This window comes from Rattus norvegicus, chromosome 18 (assembly GCF_036323735.1).
Source record: "Rattus norvegicus strain BN/NHsdMcwi chromosome 18, GRCr8, whole genome shotgun sequence".
Taxonomy (NCBI): domain Eukaryota; kingdom Metazoa; phylum Chordata; class Mammalia; order Rodentia; family Muridae; genus Rattus; species Rattus norvegicus.
The window spans coordinates 52,591,581-52,610,159 of NC_086036.1; positions in this window are offsets into that span (position 1 = coordinate 52,591,581).

Below are 18,579 nucleotides of genomic sequence, written 5' to 3' on the forward strand. Positions count from 1 at the left end.
AAGTCTACAGAACTCCAAATAGATTGGACCAGAAAAGAAACACCTCCCGTCACATAATTGTCAAAACACCAAACGCACAAAATAAAGAAAGAATATTAAAAGCAGTAAGGGAAAAAGGTCAAGTAACATATAAAGGGAGACCTATCAGAATCACACCAGACTTTTCACCAGAAACTATGAAGGCCAGAAGATCCTGGACTGATGTCTTACAGACCCTAACAGAACACAAATGCCAGCCCAGGTTACTGTATCCAGCAAAACTCTCAATTAACATTGATGGAGAAACCAAGATATTCCATGACAAAACCAAATTTACACAATATCTTTCTACAAATCCAGCACTACAAAGGATAATAAATGGTAAAGCCCAACATAAGGAGGCAAGCTATACCCTAGAAGAAGCAAGAAACTAATCATCTTGGCAACAAAACAAAGAGAATGAAAGCACACAAACATAACCTCACATCCAAATATGAATATAACAGGAAGCAATAATCACTATTCCTTAATATCTCTCAATATCAATGGCCTCAACTCCCCAATAAAAAGACATAGATTAACAAACTGGATACGCAACGAGGACCCTGCATTCTGCTGCCTACAGGAAACACACCTCAGAGACAAAGACAGACACTACCTCAGAGTGAAAGGCTGGAAAACAACTTTCCAAGCAAATGGTCAGAAGAAGCAAGCTGGAGTAGCCATTCTAATATCAAATAAAATCAATTTCCAACTAAAAGTCATCAAAAAAGATAAGGAAGGACACTTCATATTCATCAAAGGAAAAATCAACCAAGATGAACTCTCAATCCTAAATATCTATGCCCCAAATACAAGGGCACCTACATACGTAAAAGAAACCTTACTAAAGCTCAAAACACACATTGCACCTCACACAATAATAGTGGGAGATTTCAACACCCCACTCTCATCAATGGACAGATCATGGAAACAGAAATTAAACAGTGATGTAGACAGACTAAGAGAAGTCATGAGCCAAATGGACTTAACGGATATTTATAGAACATTCTATCCTAAAGCAAAAGGATATACCTTCTTCTCAGCTCCTCATGGTACTTTCTCCAAAATTGACCATATAATTGGTCAAAAAACGGGCCTCAACAGGTACAGAAAGATAGAAATAATCCCATGCGTGCTATCGGACCACCACGGCCTAAAACTGGTCTTCAATAACAATAAGGGAAGAATGCCCACATATACGTGGAAATTGAACAATGCTCTACTCAATGATAACCTGGTCAAGGAAGAAATAAAGAAAGAAATTAAAAACTTTTTAGAATTTAATGAAAATGAAGATACAACATACTCAAACTTATGGGACACAATGAAAGCTGTGCTAAGAGGAAAACTCATAGCGCTGAGTGCCTGCAGAAAGAAACAGGAAAGAGCATATGTCAGCAGCTTGACAGCACACCTAAAAGCTCTAGAACAAAAAGAAGCAAATACACCCAGGAGGAGTAGAAGGCAGGAAATAATCAAACTCAGAGCTGAAATCAACCAAGTAGAAACAAAAAGGACCATAGAAATCAACAGAACCAAAAGTTGGTTCTTTGAGAAAATCAACAAGATAGATAAACCCTTAGCCAGACTAACGAGAGGACACAGAGAGTGTGTCCAAATTAACAAAATCAGAAATGAAAAGGGAGACATAACTACAGATTCGGAGGAAATTCAAAAAATCATCAGATCTTACTATAAAAACCTATATTCAACAAAATTTGAAAATCTTCAGGAAATGGACACTTTCCTAGACAGATACCAGGTATCGAAGTTAAATCAGGAACAGATAAACCAGTTAAACAACCCCATAACTCCTAAGGAAATAGAAGCAGTCATTAAAGGTCTCCCAACCAAAAAGAGCCCAGGTCCAGACGGGTTTAGTGCAGAATTCTATCAAACCTTCATAGAAGACCTCATACCAATATTATCCAAACTATTCCACAAAATTGAAACAGATGGAGCCCTACCGAATTCCTTCTACGAAGCCACAATTACTCTTATACCTAAACCACACAAAGACAAAACAAAGAAAGAGAACTTCAGACCAATTTCCCTTATGAATATCGACGCAAAAATACTCAATAAAATTCTGGCAAACCGAATTCAAGAGCACATCAAAACAATCATCCACCATGATCAAGTAGGCTTCATCCCAGGCATGCAGGGATGGTTTAATATATGGAAAACCATCAACGTGATCCATTATATAAACAAACTGAAAGAACAGAACCACATGATCATTTCATTAGATGCTGAGAAAGCATTTGACAAAATTCAACACCCCTTCATGATAAAAGTCCTGGAAAGAATAGGAATTCAAGGCCCATACCTAAACATAGTAAAAGCCATGTACAGCAAACCAGTTGCTAACATTAAACTAAATGGAGAGAAACTTGAAGCAATCCCACTAAAATCAGGGACTAGACAAGGCTGCCCACTCTCTCCCTACTTATTCAATATAGTTCTTGAAGTTCTAGCCAGAGCAATCAGACAACAAAAGGAGATCAAAGGGATACAGATCGGAAAAGAAGAGGTCAAAATATCACTATTTGCAGATGACATGATAGTATATTTAAGTGATCCCAAAAGTTCCACCAGAGAACTACTAAAGCTGATAAACAACTTCAGCAAAGTGGCTGGGTATAAAATTAACTCAAAGAAATCAGTTGCCTTCCTCTATACAAAAGAGAAACAAGCCGAGAAAGAAATTAGGGAAACGACACCCTTCATAATAGACCCAAATAATATAAAGTACCTCGGTGTGACTTTAACCAAGCAAGTAAAAGATCTGTACAATAAGAACTTCAAGACACTGAGGAAAGAAATTGAAGAAGACCTCAGAAGATGGAAAGATCTCCCATGCTCATGGATTGGCAGGATTAATATAGTAAAAATGGCCATTTTACCAAAAGCAATCTACAGATTCAATGCAATCCCCATCAAAATACCAATCCAATTCTTCAAAGAGTTAGACAGAACAATTTGCAAATTCATATGGAATAACAAAAAACCCAGGATAGCTAAAGCTATCCTCAACAATAAAAGGACTTCAGGGGGAATCACTATCCCTGAACTCAAGCAGTATTACAGAGCAATAGGGATAAAAACTGCATGGTATTTGTACAGAGACAGACAGATAGACCAATGGAATAGAATTGAAGACCCAGAAATGAACCCACACACCTATGGTCACTTGATTTTTGACAAAGGAGCCAAAACCATCCAATGGAAAAAAGATAGCATTTTCAGCAAATGGTGCTGGTTCAACTGGAGGGCAACATGTAGAAGAATGCAGATCGATCCATGCTTATCACCCTGTACAAAGCTTAAGTCCAAGTGGATCAAGGACCTCCACATCAAACCAGACACACTCAAACTAATAGAAGAAAAACTAGGGAAGCATCTGGAACACATGGGCACTGGAAAAAATTTCCTAAACAAAACACCAATGGCTTATGCTCTAAGATCAAGAATCGACAAATGGGATGTCATAAAACTGCAAAGCTTCTGTAAGGCAAAGGACACTGTGGTTAGGACAAAACGGCAACCAACAGATTGGGAAAAGATCTTTACCAATCCTATAACAGATAGAGGCCTTATATCCAAAATATACAAAGAACTCAAGAAGTTAGACCGCAGGGAAACAAATAACCCTATTAAAAAATGGGGTTCAGAGCTAAACAAAGAATTCACAGCTGAGGAATGCCGAATGGCTGAGAAACACCTAAAGAAATGTTCAACATCTTTAGTCATAAGGGAAATGTAAATCAAAACAACCCTGAGATTTCACCTCACACCAGTGCGATTGGCTAAGATCAAAAACTCAGGTGACAGCAGATGCTGGCGAGGATGTGGAGAAAGAGGAACACTCCTCCATTGTTGGTGGGATTGCAGACTGGTAAAACCATTCTGGAAATCAGTCTGGAGGTTCCTCAGAAAATTGGACATTGAACTGCCTGAGGATCCAGCTATACCTCTCTTGGGCATATACCCAAAAGATGCCTCAATATATAAAAGAGACACGTGCTCCACTATGTTCATCGCAGCCTTATTTATAATAGCCAGAAAATGGAAAGAACCCAGATGCCCTTCAACAGAGGAATGGATACAGAAAAGGTGGTACATCTACACAATGGAATATTACTCAGCTATCAAAAACAATGACTTTATGAAATTCGTAGGCAAATGGTTGGAACTGGAAAATATCATCCTGAGTGAGCTAACCCAATCACAGAAAGACATACATGGTATGCACTCATTGATAAGTGGCTATTAGCCCAAATGCTTGAATTACCCTAGATCCCTAGAACAAACGAAACTCAAGACGGATGATCAAAATGTGAATGCTTCACTCCTTCTTTAAATGAGGAAAAAGAATACCCTTGGCAGGGAAGGGAGAGGCAAAGATTAAAACAGAGACTGAAGGAACACCCATTCAGAGCCTGCCCCACAGGTGGCCCATACATATACAGCCACCCAATTAGACAAGATGGATGAAGCAAAGAAGTGGAGACCGACAGGAGCCGGATGTCGATCGCTCCTGAGAGACACAGCCAGAATACAGCAAATATAGAGGCGAATGCCAGCAGCAAACCACTGAACTGAGAATAGGTCCCCTATTGAAGGAATCAGAGAAAGAACTGGAAGAGCTTGAAGGGGCTCGAGACCCCAAAAGTACAACAATGCCAAGCAACCAGAGCTTCCAGGGACTAAGCCACTACCTAAAGACTATACATGGACTGACCCTGGACTCTGACCCCATAGGTAGCAATGAATATCCTAGTAAGAGCACCAGTGGAAGGGGAAGCCCTGGGTCCTGCTAAGACTGAACCCCCAGTGAACTAGTCTATGGGGCGAGGGCGGCAATGGGGGGAGGGTTGGGAGGGGAACACCCATAAGGAAGGGGAGGGGGGAGGGGGATGTTTGCCCGGAAACCGGGAAAGGGAATAACACTCGAAATGTATATAAGAAATACTCAAGTTAATAAAAAAAAAAAAATACAAAAAAAAACAAAAAAAAAAAAAACAAAAAAAAGAAGACCTTCTCTTGACAGAAGGAACACCCATTCAGAGCCTGCCCCACCTGTGGCCCATACATATACAGCCACCCAATTAGACAAGATGGATGAAGCAAAGAAGTGCAGGCCGACAGGAGCCGGATGTAGATCTCTCCTGAGAGACACAGCCAGAATACAGCAAATACAGAGGCGAATGCCAGCAGCAAACCACTGAACTGAGAACGGGACCCCCATTGAAGGAATCAGAGAAAGGACTGAAAGAGCTTGAAGGGGCTCGAGACCCCATATGTACAACAATGCCAAGCAACCAGAGCTTCCAGGGACTAAGCCACTACCTAAAGACTATACATGGACTGACCCTGGACTCTGACCTCATACGTAGCAATGAATATCCTAGTAAGAGCACCAGTGGAAGGGGAAGCCCTGGGTCCTGCTAAGACTGAACCCCCAGTGAACGTGATTGTTGGCGGGAGGGTGGTAATGGGGGGAGGATGGGGAGGGGAACACCCATAAAGAAGGGGAGGGGGAGGGGTTAGGGGGATGTTGGCCCGGAAACTGGGAAAGGGAATAACACTTGAAATGTAAATAAGAAATACTCAAGTTAATAAAAAATATATATAAAAAAAATTAAAAATCATTTTAGTAGAGCCAGTACAGCACTTGTGATATATGGGTTTGCTTTGAGCACTAGGAAAAATTTAAGTCACTTTGGTAGTAGGAGTCAACCACTGGCTGATGATTCCACACAGTAGCTGCTGAGGGGGAAATGAAAGAAATTTCCTCCAGTAAATAAGAAACAGATAGCTTTCATGTTTAGTTTTCCATTTCCCTCTTCCTTAGATAGATTTATCCATCCATGGTTCTTAGATTAACTGTACATCTCAGTTTCTCTTTAAGAACAAATGATGTCTTGGCTAGGGTTTCTATTACTGTGACGTAAACAACTCGGGAGGGAAAGGTCGATTTCATCTTAGAGTTGATAGGTCATCATCCACAGAGTCAGAGCAGGAGCTCTAGGCAGATTGGTGGAGGTGGGAGCTCATGCAGGAGCCACACAGGAATGCTGGGCACTGGCCTGCTTTGCTCATGGCTTGCTCAGCTTGTTCTCTTAAAGCATCCAGGCCCACAGGTCCACTGGTGGCACCACCCACACTGGGCTGAGCCCTGCTACATGAATCACTAAGAAAATACCTCTCAGACTTGCCCACAGATGATCCTGTCTAGGTATCTTCTCAGTTAAGACTTCTTCTCAAATGGCCCTAGTTTGTGTCAAATTGACATTAAGAATGAACTAGCACAGACGGCCCCATTTATACTATTTTCACACCATCTTTTTGAAAAACATTTTTATTATGAGATTAAAATGTATACATTTCTTCTTTTTCCTTCCTCCCTCTAAACCTTCCTGTTACATTGCTCCCTGTTCTTTTTCAAGCTCATGGTCTCTTTTTTTTCATTAATTGTTATCACATGCTATATGTATAAATACATATATATTCTTAAGTATAATCTGTTGACTCTATATAATGTTACTTGTATTTTTTACAGCTGACCATTTGACACTGGACAACCAGCTGGTTCCACACCATCTTTTACTTTCATTGTATTGTACTTTTATTTTATTTTTATTGTGTGCAGTTTCTACAAGAGCCTATCACTTGGACATAAGACTGAACATTCCTTTAGTTGCTAGCTCCCATCATAATCTATCGAGTTTGTGTTATCCTGATATTCTATGAGTGGAAACAAGATCTCTTCCTGTACCAGGAACTTAGGCAAACACTGTCTACAGGAAACAGAAAGAAAACCCCCGAGGCCTGGGTGTGAAAGTCGTTTGTTTACTTCCAGCCTATTTATTAAAATTTCTTCCACTCAAAGGGGTGAGAAGTTTGTGGAATGGCTTAAGGATGAAAAAGGTGGTATAGCTGGGGTTGGAGGGGAGACCTACTTTTAGCGTTTTGCGAATTCTTCACACTGATTCTGAGAGGTGCCAGTTTGCAATCTTACGATCAGTGAATGAAGGTTCATCCTTCCCCACATCCTGCCCAGCATTTGTTATCACTCCTTTCGTTGGTTTTCACTGTTCTGACTGGGGTGAGATGAGATCTCAAAGTAGTTTTAATTTTCATTTTTCTAATTGCTAAGGGTGTTGAACACTTAAAAAGATATTTCTCAGCCATTTATATTGCCTCTTTGGAGAATCTAGATCTGCAGCCATTTTTAAGTTGGGTTGTTAGATTTCTGAATTAAAGTTCTTTATATATCATGAACAGCAGTAGTCTACTTTATATATCATGAACAGCGATAGTCTACTAGATAAGTAGTTGCAAAGGTTCTCTCCAACTCTGTAGGCATCCTCTTCCCTTGATTATTTCTTTTGTTGTACAGAACTGTTGGTTCTGTGTCTGCTTTGTCTGTTGTTGGTCTTAATTCCTAAGGAAATACTATCCTGTTCTCAAAGTCCTTTCCTACACCTGTATCTTGTAGGGCACTATGTTTTCTTCTAGAAGTTTCAGCCTTTCATGTTTCCCACTGGCATCTTTGATCGATTTGTAGTTGATTTTGATCCAGGCAAGGTAACAATACAAGTCTAATTTTCTTCTTCCATATGTAGACATCCAGTTTCCCCTGCACTGTTTGTTGAAGATGCTGCCTTTTATCCCAGTGTGCATTTTTGACATCTTTATCAAATATCAGATGGCACTAGTTATGTGCACTTGTGTTCGGATCTTGTCTTTTGTTCCATTGGTCTACATGCCTGTCTTTGTACCAAGTAACATGCTGGTTTTTATTACTATGGCTCTGTAATATTGCTTGTCATCCCTCCAGCATAGTTCTTTTTTTCTCAAAATTGCTTTGGCTATCTGGGGTCTATGTTTTCATATAAATTTTAGGAAATTTTCTATTTCTGTGAAGAACGTTGTGGGGATTTTGGTTGGGATTGCATTGAGTCTGTAGATTGCTTCTGGTAAGATGTTTGTTCTTACAATATTACTTCTGCCAAACTATGAACACGGGATGTCTTTCTATCTTTAGTGTCTTCCACAACCTCTTTCTTCAGAAACTTAAAGGACTTGATATTATCCTCCAGAGATAACTGCTTCTGCCATACTCAGTGGCACTCTAGTCACAATAGCTATGAAAACGGAAACAACCCAAATGTCCTTCAACTGATAAATAGATAAGGGAAATGATACATCTTCACAGTGAAAATCTATTCAGATATAAACAAAAATATAGAATTTGAAGGTGAGTGGATAAGTGGGTGAAATTAGAGAAAATCTTCTACTGATTGAGGTAACCCAGACTCAGAAAGACAAAGGCTACATGTTCTAACTTGCCGATGCCAGGTTCATATTTAGATACAGAGATACAGGGTAGAGATACAGCACCTGGGGTAAAAATGCTCCCAGGAGCCATAGGCTATCTAACAAAAACTAATTAGACATAAAGCCCACTCTTCAGGAGGGGATTCATGTCTGGAGCTGTAAACCTATCCACCTACCTGTGGCTGGTTACTGTCACTGACCCTAAAAGGAACTGACTATGATTTCCCAAGCCAATACAATTTCTAACTGTATTCTAAATACTTATCCTTATACCCACAGATAAGTATACTTCTTAGCCCTAATCAGAACTTTTGTTAGTAAGTGAAACTATTACAAACATCTACAATTGGCCAAAATTCAGAAAAACACTGACCATTGGATGCTCATCCCCAACTGATATATCCACATCGCATATCCCACTGCCAAGGCTTGGGGAGCACTGTAGAAGAGGGGGCAGAGAAATTGGAAGAGTCACATTGTCTATTGTGAGATGGTGACTTTTATGTATGACAGAGGGTTATACCTGTAAAATTTCAACAATATGGCTGTCTAAACATGATCTGAACAATAACAATACCAGTGGACATACAATACAGAGGGATGAATCTCATAAGGTCCTACCTTTAGATGGAGAATTATAGGCAATTATTGGCTGCTGGCAGAGGGAGGGTCAGTCTTTTTCAGGGATAACCTCTTTATAGGTTATCCAAGTTAAGCAGTCAGCCATAAACATACATACACATATGAACAACACTAAACAGATTCAAAGGCATGTGTACAAACACAGACACACAGACACACACACACAGACACACACACACACAGACACACACACACACACACACACACACACACACACACACACACACACACAAAGACAGGCATAGGGAGGGCCCAGAAGGGGCTGGCAGACGGGTGGAAATGATGTAAACATAGAGGCTCATGTATCCATTTCTAAAAAAAAAAAAAAAATCTCATATTTTAAAAAGAATGGGAAAAATCAGAACCATGATGCAGGATTTTTCCTTTGTGGATGTTAAGCAAATTTGTTTTCAGGGACCGCCATCCCTCTCTGAGAAGCTGTATACTTTAGAGCTTTTCAATAGGCTGTGACCAGTAAGAGGCACAAGTTCTGATCTGAACAGCTGTCATGGCGAGTGCTTCTGGCAGTCACTTAACCTCTGTTTACCCTTTCTTCCTTGACTGTAAAACAGCTGGCAGAGTTGTCTTACTGTGTTTAGCTGCTCAAGGGGGACCCCAGGACAATGGTTACTATGCACTGCAAATGCTTCGCATTTATAATAGTACACCACAAGGGGAAGAATGTGAGGTTGAAATGGAGAAATAGTATGCTCTGGACAATTTCCTACATATGCAATTTCTATCTATTTAGATCCCATTGGACTCTTGTCCTATAAATGGAATAAGAGGAAAGGACCTTTACCATCTCTCTTTGACTGCCAAGCATTTAAAAAGATATTAAAGAGAATACAACCAACTGTGTTGGTTAGTTTTTTTCTTTTGTCAACACAAGCTAGAGTCATCTGAGAAGAGGAGACCTCAATTGAGAAACTGCTTTCATTAGATTGACCTGTGGCAATGTCTTGACTGATAATTGGTGTGGAAGGTCTCAGACCACAGTGGGCAGTGCCATGCCTTGACAGGTGGTCCTGGGGTGTGTAAGAGCACAATATGAACAAGCTATGGGAAGCATATCAGTAGGCTGTGTTCATCTGTGGTTTCTGCTTCAGGTCCTGCCTGGCCTCCACTCAGTGGACTCTGACTTAAGATATGTCCGCCAAATAAATTCTTCCCTCCACAGGTTGCTTTAAGTCATAGCTCTTTTGTTTGCTTGTTTGTTTGTGTTTTGAGGCAGGGTTTCTCTGTGTAGACCTAGTTGTCCTGGAATTTCCCCTATAGATCAGGTTGGCCTCAAACTCTGAGATCTATCTCCTAGGTGCTAGAACTAAAGGCATGAGTCACCACTGCTATGCCCTAGTATTTATAACTGCAAGAGAAAAGCAAACTAAAGCACATATTACAGGGACTGTGTGGAGGGCTCACCAGGTAAAAGTCCTTGATGCATAGCCTAGTGACTTGAGCTTGATTCTCAGAGAAGAAGGAGAGGACCTACTGCACAAAAAAGTTGGCACATGTAAAATGGCCATTCTCTCTCTCTCTCTCTCTCTCTCTCTCTCTCTCTCTCTCTCTCTCTCTCTCTCTCGGAAGAGTTGAAGCAGAACTAGAGTTGGAAAACGTACCTAAATAAAGACATGTTTCCCTTTCTTCCATCCCCACCATCTCTTTCAGCATAGATTTACTTTGAAAATTGTCTACATTTTTAAAGGACCACCCAAAAGATCTTGCACAGAAATGCAAAACTTTCTAAATACCTGCCAGAAGCTACAGACTCTAAGAGCAGCTTTGCCTGGGACTCATTCTGAAGCCTTGAGCACATCATTAACTTCATTAACAGTTTCCTGTGTATGACAATGCAGCAGTATTTCTGACCCATTTCACACAAATGAGAGGGATAACTAATGATAAAGGAGTCTGAAATATTAATTTCTGCACAGACTACAAAATATCATGGAGGTGTTTTTGGCCAGAGGAAGTATGGTGTCAGTTTGGACACATCAACTAGGAGAGGATTTCGTAACAGATATTGATGGCACAGCATCTTCAGTCAGTGTCAGCATCCACAAAGCAATGCACTCGTCTTCTGCTTGGATGTCAAAGCAACTTCTCCATTTGAGGGTTAGATTGGTACAGGTCCAACCATGATAAAATGCGCTAACAGAAATGGGTAGGGAAGAGCAGTTTTTGTTCCACAGGAACTTGGGATTTCAACATACATTCTCAGAAGAAAAACTGTGCTCAATTTCTTAAAACTTTATACCAGTAAGGATGAGCCTGATGAGACACTCTAATGACCTTGAGAAATGATGGCCCAGTGAAAAACTACAGAAGCTGGCAAGGAATTGACCAAGGGAAATTCAAAACAAACACATACTCCTGGTTTTAGAACTTCGTAATGAAGCTGGACATAGTGAGGCACACTTTTAATCCCAGCACTGGAGTGACAGAAACAGATGGATCTCGAATTTGAAGCCAGCCTTGTCTACATAGTGAGTTCCAGGTCAGTTGGAGCGACATGGTGAGATCCAGTCCCAAAACAACAAAACAAAACAAACAAAACAAGATGCCCTTACGATGAACAATCATGAGGGTTTAGGCAGCCACTGAGAAAGGGAAGGTCACATGTTGGGTAGGGGTGGGGAACTAACTCCACTGTGGAGCTCTCGAGCAGTAGAAGCAATGGGATCTCCATGTGCACACACAGAAACTCACTGTTGGGAATTGACTCAGTTATGGAGGCCAAGAACTCCTACAATCTGTTGTTTGTCAGAAAATCAGTGATTTAATTTTTCTCCTTCCCTAGAGACCTAAAAAATCAGGTGAGCTGGAGTCACAAAGCCACGTTTAAACTCAAGAAATGTGTAGTGCTCCAGCTCAAGCAGGCAGGAAGAAAAATGAATTTTTTTGTGCCCTGAAGCCTGCACAGAGTGGAAGATGCTCATGTTAGAGAGGGCGGTCTATTGAGTCTACCTATTCCAAAGCTACCCTTATCCAGAAACCACTTTATTTCAGCTTACAGTTTTTGGCCGTCAGGTAGAAAAATCAGGGCAGGACCTTCAGGGAGGTATCTGGAGTCAGGAACTCTCACTGGCTTGTTCTTGCAGCTTGCTTATCAGGACCTCTTGCCCAGAGGTAGCACTATCCATAGGTGGGCTTTGCCTTCTACATCAATCATTAATCAGGAAAATGCCCTACTAATGCCTTGCTTATAGGCAATTGGATAGAAGCATTTTCTCTCCTGAGGTTCCTCACCCCGGATAACTAACTGTAGCTTGTGTCAGACTACTCAGGACAGCACCATGGAAAGATCAAGAAATAATGTCTAATCAGGATATACTGTGCCTTGGTGAAACTGACACATAAAATTAACTATCATAGGTAGAATTAGAACAGGAAGAGTTTCAGGCTATGTGAAGAAGTCCTCTTTGGAAATCCAGTTGCTGAGACTGGGAGTTTTAGGGTGATGGGGTTTGCCCCATTAGCCGCTTATGAAGCTTGAGCGAGAGCTAGCACAAGACCAGGCTTTTGGAAGTCCCTCTAGTAACAATACTTACTAAGCCTTATTGAATACAGTGTTCTACCTTAATCCTTTAACATGTAAGGACTCCCCTTGCTCAGAATTTCTAATTCTAGGAATAATAGTAGGCTGTGTACCCGAAGGCCCAAAGTTCCTCATAGGTGCTGGAGGTAATACAGGGAAATGTATTTTGCTATTGGAAACTACTTGAACACATTAAGGAAGAAAATACATCTTAAACTCGTACTGCTTCGCTTTCATGTGAAAGACTTGACCCATATCTTTCCTGATTTCTAGCACATCACATTGCAATGAGTGATTGGTAACACTCAAAACGAAGATAGAGAAGACCACAGGAAACAAACAGAGCTTTAAATCCAAGCCATTTCCAGGTCTCACTGTAAAGCTCCTAGAATATTTAGGCTTCCCAGAAATTGATGTTCATCACCCAGATTTTAGACTTAATGGGAGCTAGTTCCCTAGAGGCAAAAGTATTAGAATAATAACTGGCCAGTCAAGGACTGAAAAAATGGATTTTCCCTTAGAAAGGAATTTTATCAGTAGTTACTATGAATACCCCAAATTGTGACAGATTTGCATGTAAGTGTGCCAAAGAAAAGTAGCTCTGATCTATAATACACAAAATTTTTTATTACCCAGGAGAATCTAGGTACTAATGTGAGTGGTATTACATCTGTGAAATCCTGAAACCCACAAAGGATTTGAAGCTATAAAGCCAAATAAAACATAATACAGAAGGAAATGATTTTGATTATGTAACATTTATATATAGCATCTCATTTTACAATTTTAAATTGCTTTTCAGTCATTGGTTTATTCTCCCTGCACACCTGGGGAGTATGCCTGTGCTGTTATCCTCTGTTCATAGCAGAGGCATCTGAGACTGAAAGAGACAAGGGGTTTGGTCCAAAAGCACAATAGGGACTCTGTACAAAATTGTTCATTCAATCAGATGCCTATTCAATACTACTTTTGGCAAAGCACCAACATCTGTGCGGTGGCAGTGCACAATCATAGGTACCTTATGTGTGGCCACTCTCTTGCAGGAACTTGTGTTCTGCTGGACCAGGAATTGATCTGTCAATCAAAGGTGCCCCAGTGAGAAAGGACCAAAATATAGAGGAGGAGGAGGAAGTGAGAGTATGCTAAGGTTCCTGGAGACAGTGGGATTCGAACCCACTGAAGGTTGGGTCAGTTTTGACTAATGGGGCTGTGGGTTGTGGGAACGGCAGAGACCTGAAGGTGGGGAAATAATTTAACACAGTATTGGAGAATGTCCAACTATAGCAGAATAGTTATTGGGAAAGGACCAGAGGGTAGAAAGGAACAGGCTTTCCAAGTAATTTAAATGGCCATATAAAGCATAGGAATTTCAAGCCTATGGGTGGGCTTCAGGGGCTGGACTAGACATCTCTGATTTCTCTTATTTTTTCATTATTCCAACCGTGGTTATATGCTTGATATTTTTCTGCATATTAGCTTTCCAAACTTCCCATCAATCTAAAAGTATATGTATTTTTCTTTGTGTGTGTGTGTGTGTGTGTGTGTGTGTGTGTGTGCATGTGCACATGCATATGTGTTTCCAGGTGCCTAGAGAGAGCACTGGGTCCTCTGGAGCAGGGATTACAGGTTTCGTGAGAGTCCTCCATGAGATCACCTAATAACTATGAGACATGGAACTCAAAAGCGGGAGTGCTGACCTCCCACTTGGGAAGAACAGGTGCAGATGATTCTGGAGTGTGTGCGCACTTAGGATACCCAAAGAATAGCACAGTCTCTTTCCTAGCTGAGTATTTTTCCCAGAAATAAAATAATGCTTTAACATTCTGGGTGTTTTATGTCTACATCTAGCTGGAGGGTAAAAAGAAAGCATTTTCCTCCCCACCTCCACTCTACAATTACAATGGCCTTCTTCTTGTGGATACTGCATATATTCCGATCTTAGCCTAGTCTTTCTGCTACTTCAGAATCTTTCTCAAAACACTGGTCATTTCACTCGCTAGTCCCTGTTCTTAGCATTGCCCATTCATTTTACCTCTGTCCATCTCTGTTTAAATCTCTACCCCTTAAATCTCTCCTCCTCTCCCCTCTCTTCACCCCAGATCTCGAGATCTAGGGTGTTCTTCAGCTTTTTACGGTTTAATAATTCAAATTAAACAGTAGGAATATCATCATTCACCCACAAATATTTTTGAATGAAAATTTTGTTGATTTAAATCTTCGTACAAGGAAGAGAAACTCCAGGGAGGTTATTTAGATAACATAAAATTTAAAGCACAAAAAAATTTATGTGTGTCAAACAGTATGCTTTTCACTGATCTGACTTAGAGAAAGAGTTAAAAAAGAAAGTTCTTACCAATAACCAATAAGAAAAGCCTCTAACAAATAGGCACCATGTATGCTGGGCCAGACAATTAGCAAACTGTCTGAACGGGGCCCTCTCCTTGCCTTTTTATCCTCTAGTGATGTGTCTGGTTCAGCTCAGATCATATGACCCAAGTCTTCACGAATAGTTAAGAGGTTTTCTGTGTTTCTTTTAAAGAAGTTGAAAGAGAAAGCAAAGTTAATGCACAAAGATGATTAAATTTCATCTGAGGTTTTACATTTTCCCCTTAAGAGATGTGGAGAACATGCATTAGGCCATAAACTTGTGCCTGAATGCTGTCCAGTCTTAAAAGTGCCATGACCCTGTCTTCCAATTTCAAGAAGAGCAGTGGGGTAGGACACTGGTGGCCTACGTGTCACCAAGGAAGGTGACGGAATGAATACATATGCCTAGGCTTGTAGGTCTGCAAAGCAGAGAACACTTCTTTTGAGGTATTGGAAAAACAGAAATTTGAGAGACTCAGAGGGAATCATATAACCTATTCTAATCATTTGCATCTCTTTACAAAGGGAAAAATCTACAATACACACTTCAGGGGATTTTCCATATTAGTTGAAGAAAGTGTTAAAGACACTTAAGTGAATCCCATTGAAGGCATTGATTAGCATTAATAGCTTCTGACTATTGCAATGAAGTCTATGTGGCTATTTCTTCTCCTAAAATGTTCAACAAAAAGTACTGAGATCGTGAGGTAGAAACATAATTTATTTTAGAACAGTAGTTGCACATATTCTCCCTAACCAACCAAGGCTCACTGCACCAAAGCTCTTTCTCCCCTGGAGTCTGAGTGCTGACCAGAGTCTAAAAGCTGTCACAGGGTGAAAAATAAAAAGGGGTACATTTCAACTTGCCTGTTGCCAAAGGTTAGTCCAAGAGTCCCTATAAAATTAGCACATCAGCTAACCAAATCCTGGGGGTCTCTGTGGGAGGCTGGTGTTCTTGTAAGTGAATCACTGAATTACAGAAACTCCAGGTAACCTCCACAGCGAAGGCTGGCGGTGTTGCCCACAGATATTAGAATCTTTTATAAATCTTCAAATTAGCCAAAGAAACAGTTCTCAGAAATCCAACCTAAATTCCCGAGGAGGTATGAGTGAGATCCAGATCAAGTGGCCCAGAAAGGGCCTCCTCACATTCACTAGAGTGGAGAGTCACAGAAAGCATGGAATTGTGGACTAAATCATTATAAAGTGGACCTGGCCCTTTAAACTTTGACCTTTTCAAAGCAATATGTAGAAATATTTTAAAATCCAGGCTTGTTTTCTGTCTCATTTTTCCAAGAAGCTGAACACACACAAATGAGCTATTAGTTGAGGGCCAACATATTTATAAAACCTACCTAGATCCCAGGTTACAGAGTCCTATCTCCTCATTCTTACCCAGCTTCATCATGAAATAGAGGTGAAGGTCTCGCTGACCACATATTCTTTCTGCCACGTGGGAGACATGAGGTTAAACGTTGCTGTGCAGAAGAGATCAGTGAAGTAGAATACAACTCCAAGCTTACATCCACAAGGATAAGTGATTTCAGCTGAATGACCTGTGTGAGCATGAATAAATAATATCTAAGAATAGTCTTTTTTTTCCAATGAGAGCATTTATAGGCATAATCTCTAGTTGCTTCTTAGGTTGATAAGAGACAATTAGCAAACATTACAGGGCTTCTTTCTGTAGTTTTTTTTTTTTTTTTTTTTTTTTTTTTTTACTGGATTGTCTCCCTGTGACCATGGTTTGTGTCTCCTTGTTTTGGTAGTGAGAAGGAATATGTTGATGTTGGGGAAGGATTTTTCAAATGATGGTAAAGGTCACAGGGAGGCCTGCTTAAGTGTTTCTTTTGGTATTTGTCTTAAAAGGCTGTGACTAGGACTTCACACCTGTCTAATAATCATGCCTGGAACATTTTTGTGTTTGGCAACTGCTTTATAGGCCTTCATTAGTCTTCACAGTAGCCCTTGAGGGTGGGTCAAGTATCACCACCTACAGTTTACATATGAGAAAACTTAAGACACAAAAGGATTATGTGATTTGTACAGGGTTACCCAGCATGTGACTCTAGCTAATAAAAGATGACTGCAAACTCTTTCCAAATAAAAAGAGCTTACAAATATGAAGTAGCTTTGGTGGCAGCAGAATCTTAGGAAGAGTTCTGACTGGAACTGGGGCTGGCACTCCATAGCATGAAGTTTCCCAGCTGCAGGCAGGTTCTGAAATAGTCATTCTCAAACCAGAAATGTCCATTCATTTATTTTCATGAGCATATGAATACCCCACCCCTACTCAGCCTGTAGACTCATAAATGATGGGTGGGAGCTAGATTATCTGACCCTTGAAAAAGCTCTTGGTTGGGAGTTGGAGGGAGAGGTCTGATGCTCCGCCAGAATCAACAACCACTACTCTAGAATCCAATCACGAGCTAAGTACAATCACAAAACACCATGGTTCCATTTAGGGAAGGATGCCTGGGGTCTTCCAGGCCTCTGACCAACCAGATCATGATTATTTTCAACATGAGAACCACATGCATGAAGTAACTTTGACACCCATACATTGTCCCAGGAAGTCATGTAGAGATTAAAGTTTATTTGAGAACCATCAGTCTTTGAGATTATAATTTACTGATCCACTCCAGTTATTATTTGGTTCATTTTAATGTTCACCCTAAGTACGTTGTGTTTCTTCTTCCCAATCCACATAGGGAGAACCAATAATACTTGCTCATACATCCTCCTGTCAAACATTTATCACATGCTTGCTATGTGGAGATTATAGAGTGAAAAATAATTATAGGTAAAACCAAATTAAAAAAAAAACAAAGACAAAATGCTCTAGAATAGTAGGTCACATATACTTACTAAATGATAATAAAAGGTAAAAATAAAGTGTTAAGTAGACACTCTTCATAACTGCTTAAATGCCCATAATCTAGAAATGCATAAGTAAATACAATAAAGTAAGGCTGACATGTCTAGCATGTGTACGGTTTGATACCAAGCACAACTATCACCACCAAAAGCCACGATATGGTGGGATGGAATATGTATACACACTATAACAGAGATGGGCCTGGAAGACATTATGCTAAGTAAAAACTGCCACGCTGAGTGAAATAAAAGAGACAAAGGGTGCATGTTTTATCATTCCATTTACATGGAATGCCCAGAATACGCAAATGTATGGTGGTGCCAGGCTGGAAAAAGGAAGGAGGAATGTGGGCTGGCACCTAATGGACATGGGTTTCTTTGAGAGGTGGTGAAAAGTCTTCAAGTCTGTTGATTATACTACAAGCTACTCAAGTTTTAAATTTAAATGGAAGAATCATGTAGTTTTGGAATATGTTTCAATGAAGGAGGGAGAGACAGAGAGAGACAGAGACAAACCCTGAAGGAAGGGGTGATCACTATGGACTAGAAGGAAGTGTAGAAAATGTTGTGAAGGGAGTAGCATTTGAGCTGAGTCAACAGGTGACCTTGTAAGTCAGTCGTGCTCAAAGACACAAAAGTGTGTGTGTGGGGTGTTTTCATGCAAGGGCAACTTGCATGAAATACAAATTACCTGGAATAGTGTTTAAGACACATGAATGGGATAGGTAGTGGGTCTGGATGGCACCCTGAACCCCAGAATTTTCTCTTCTTTCATTGGAGCTGGTTTG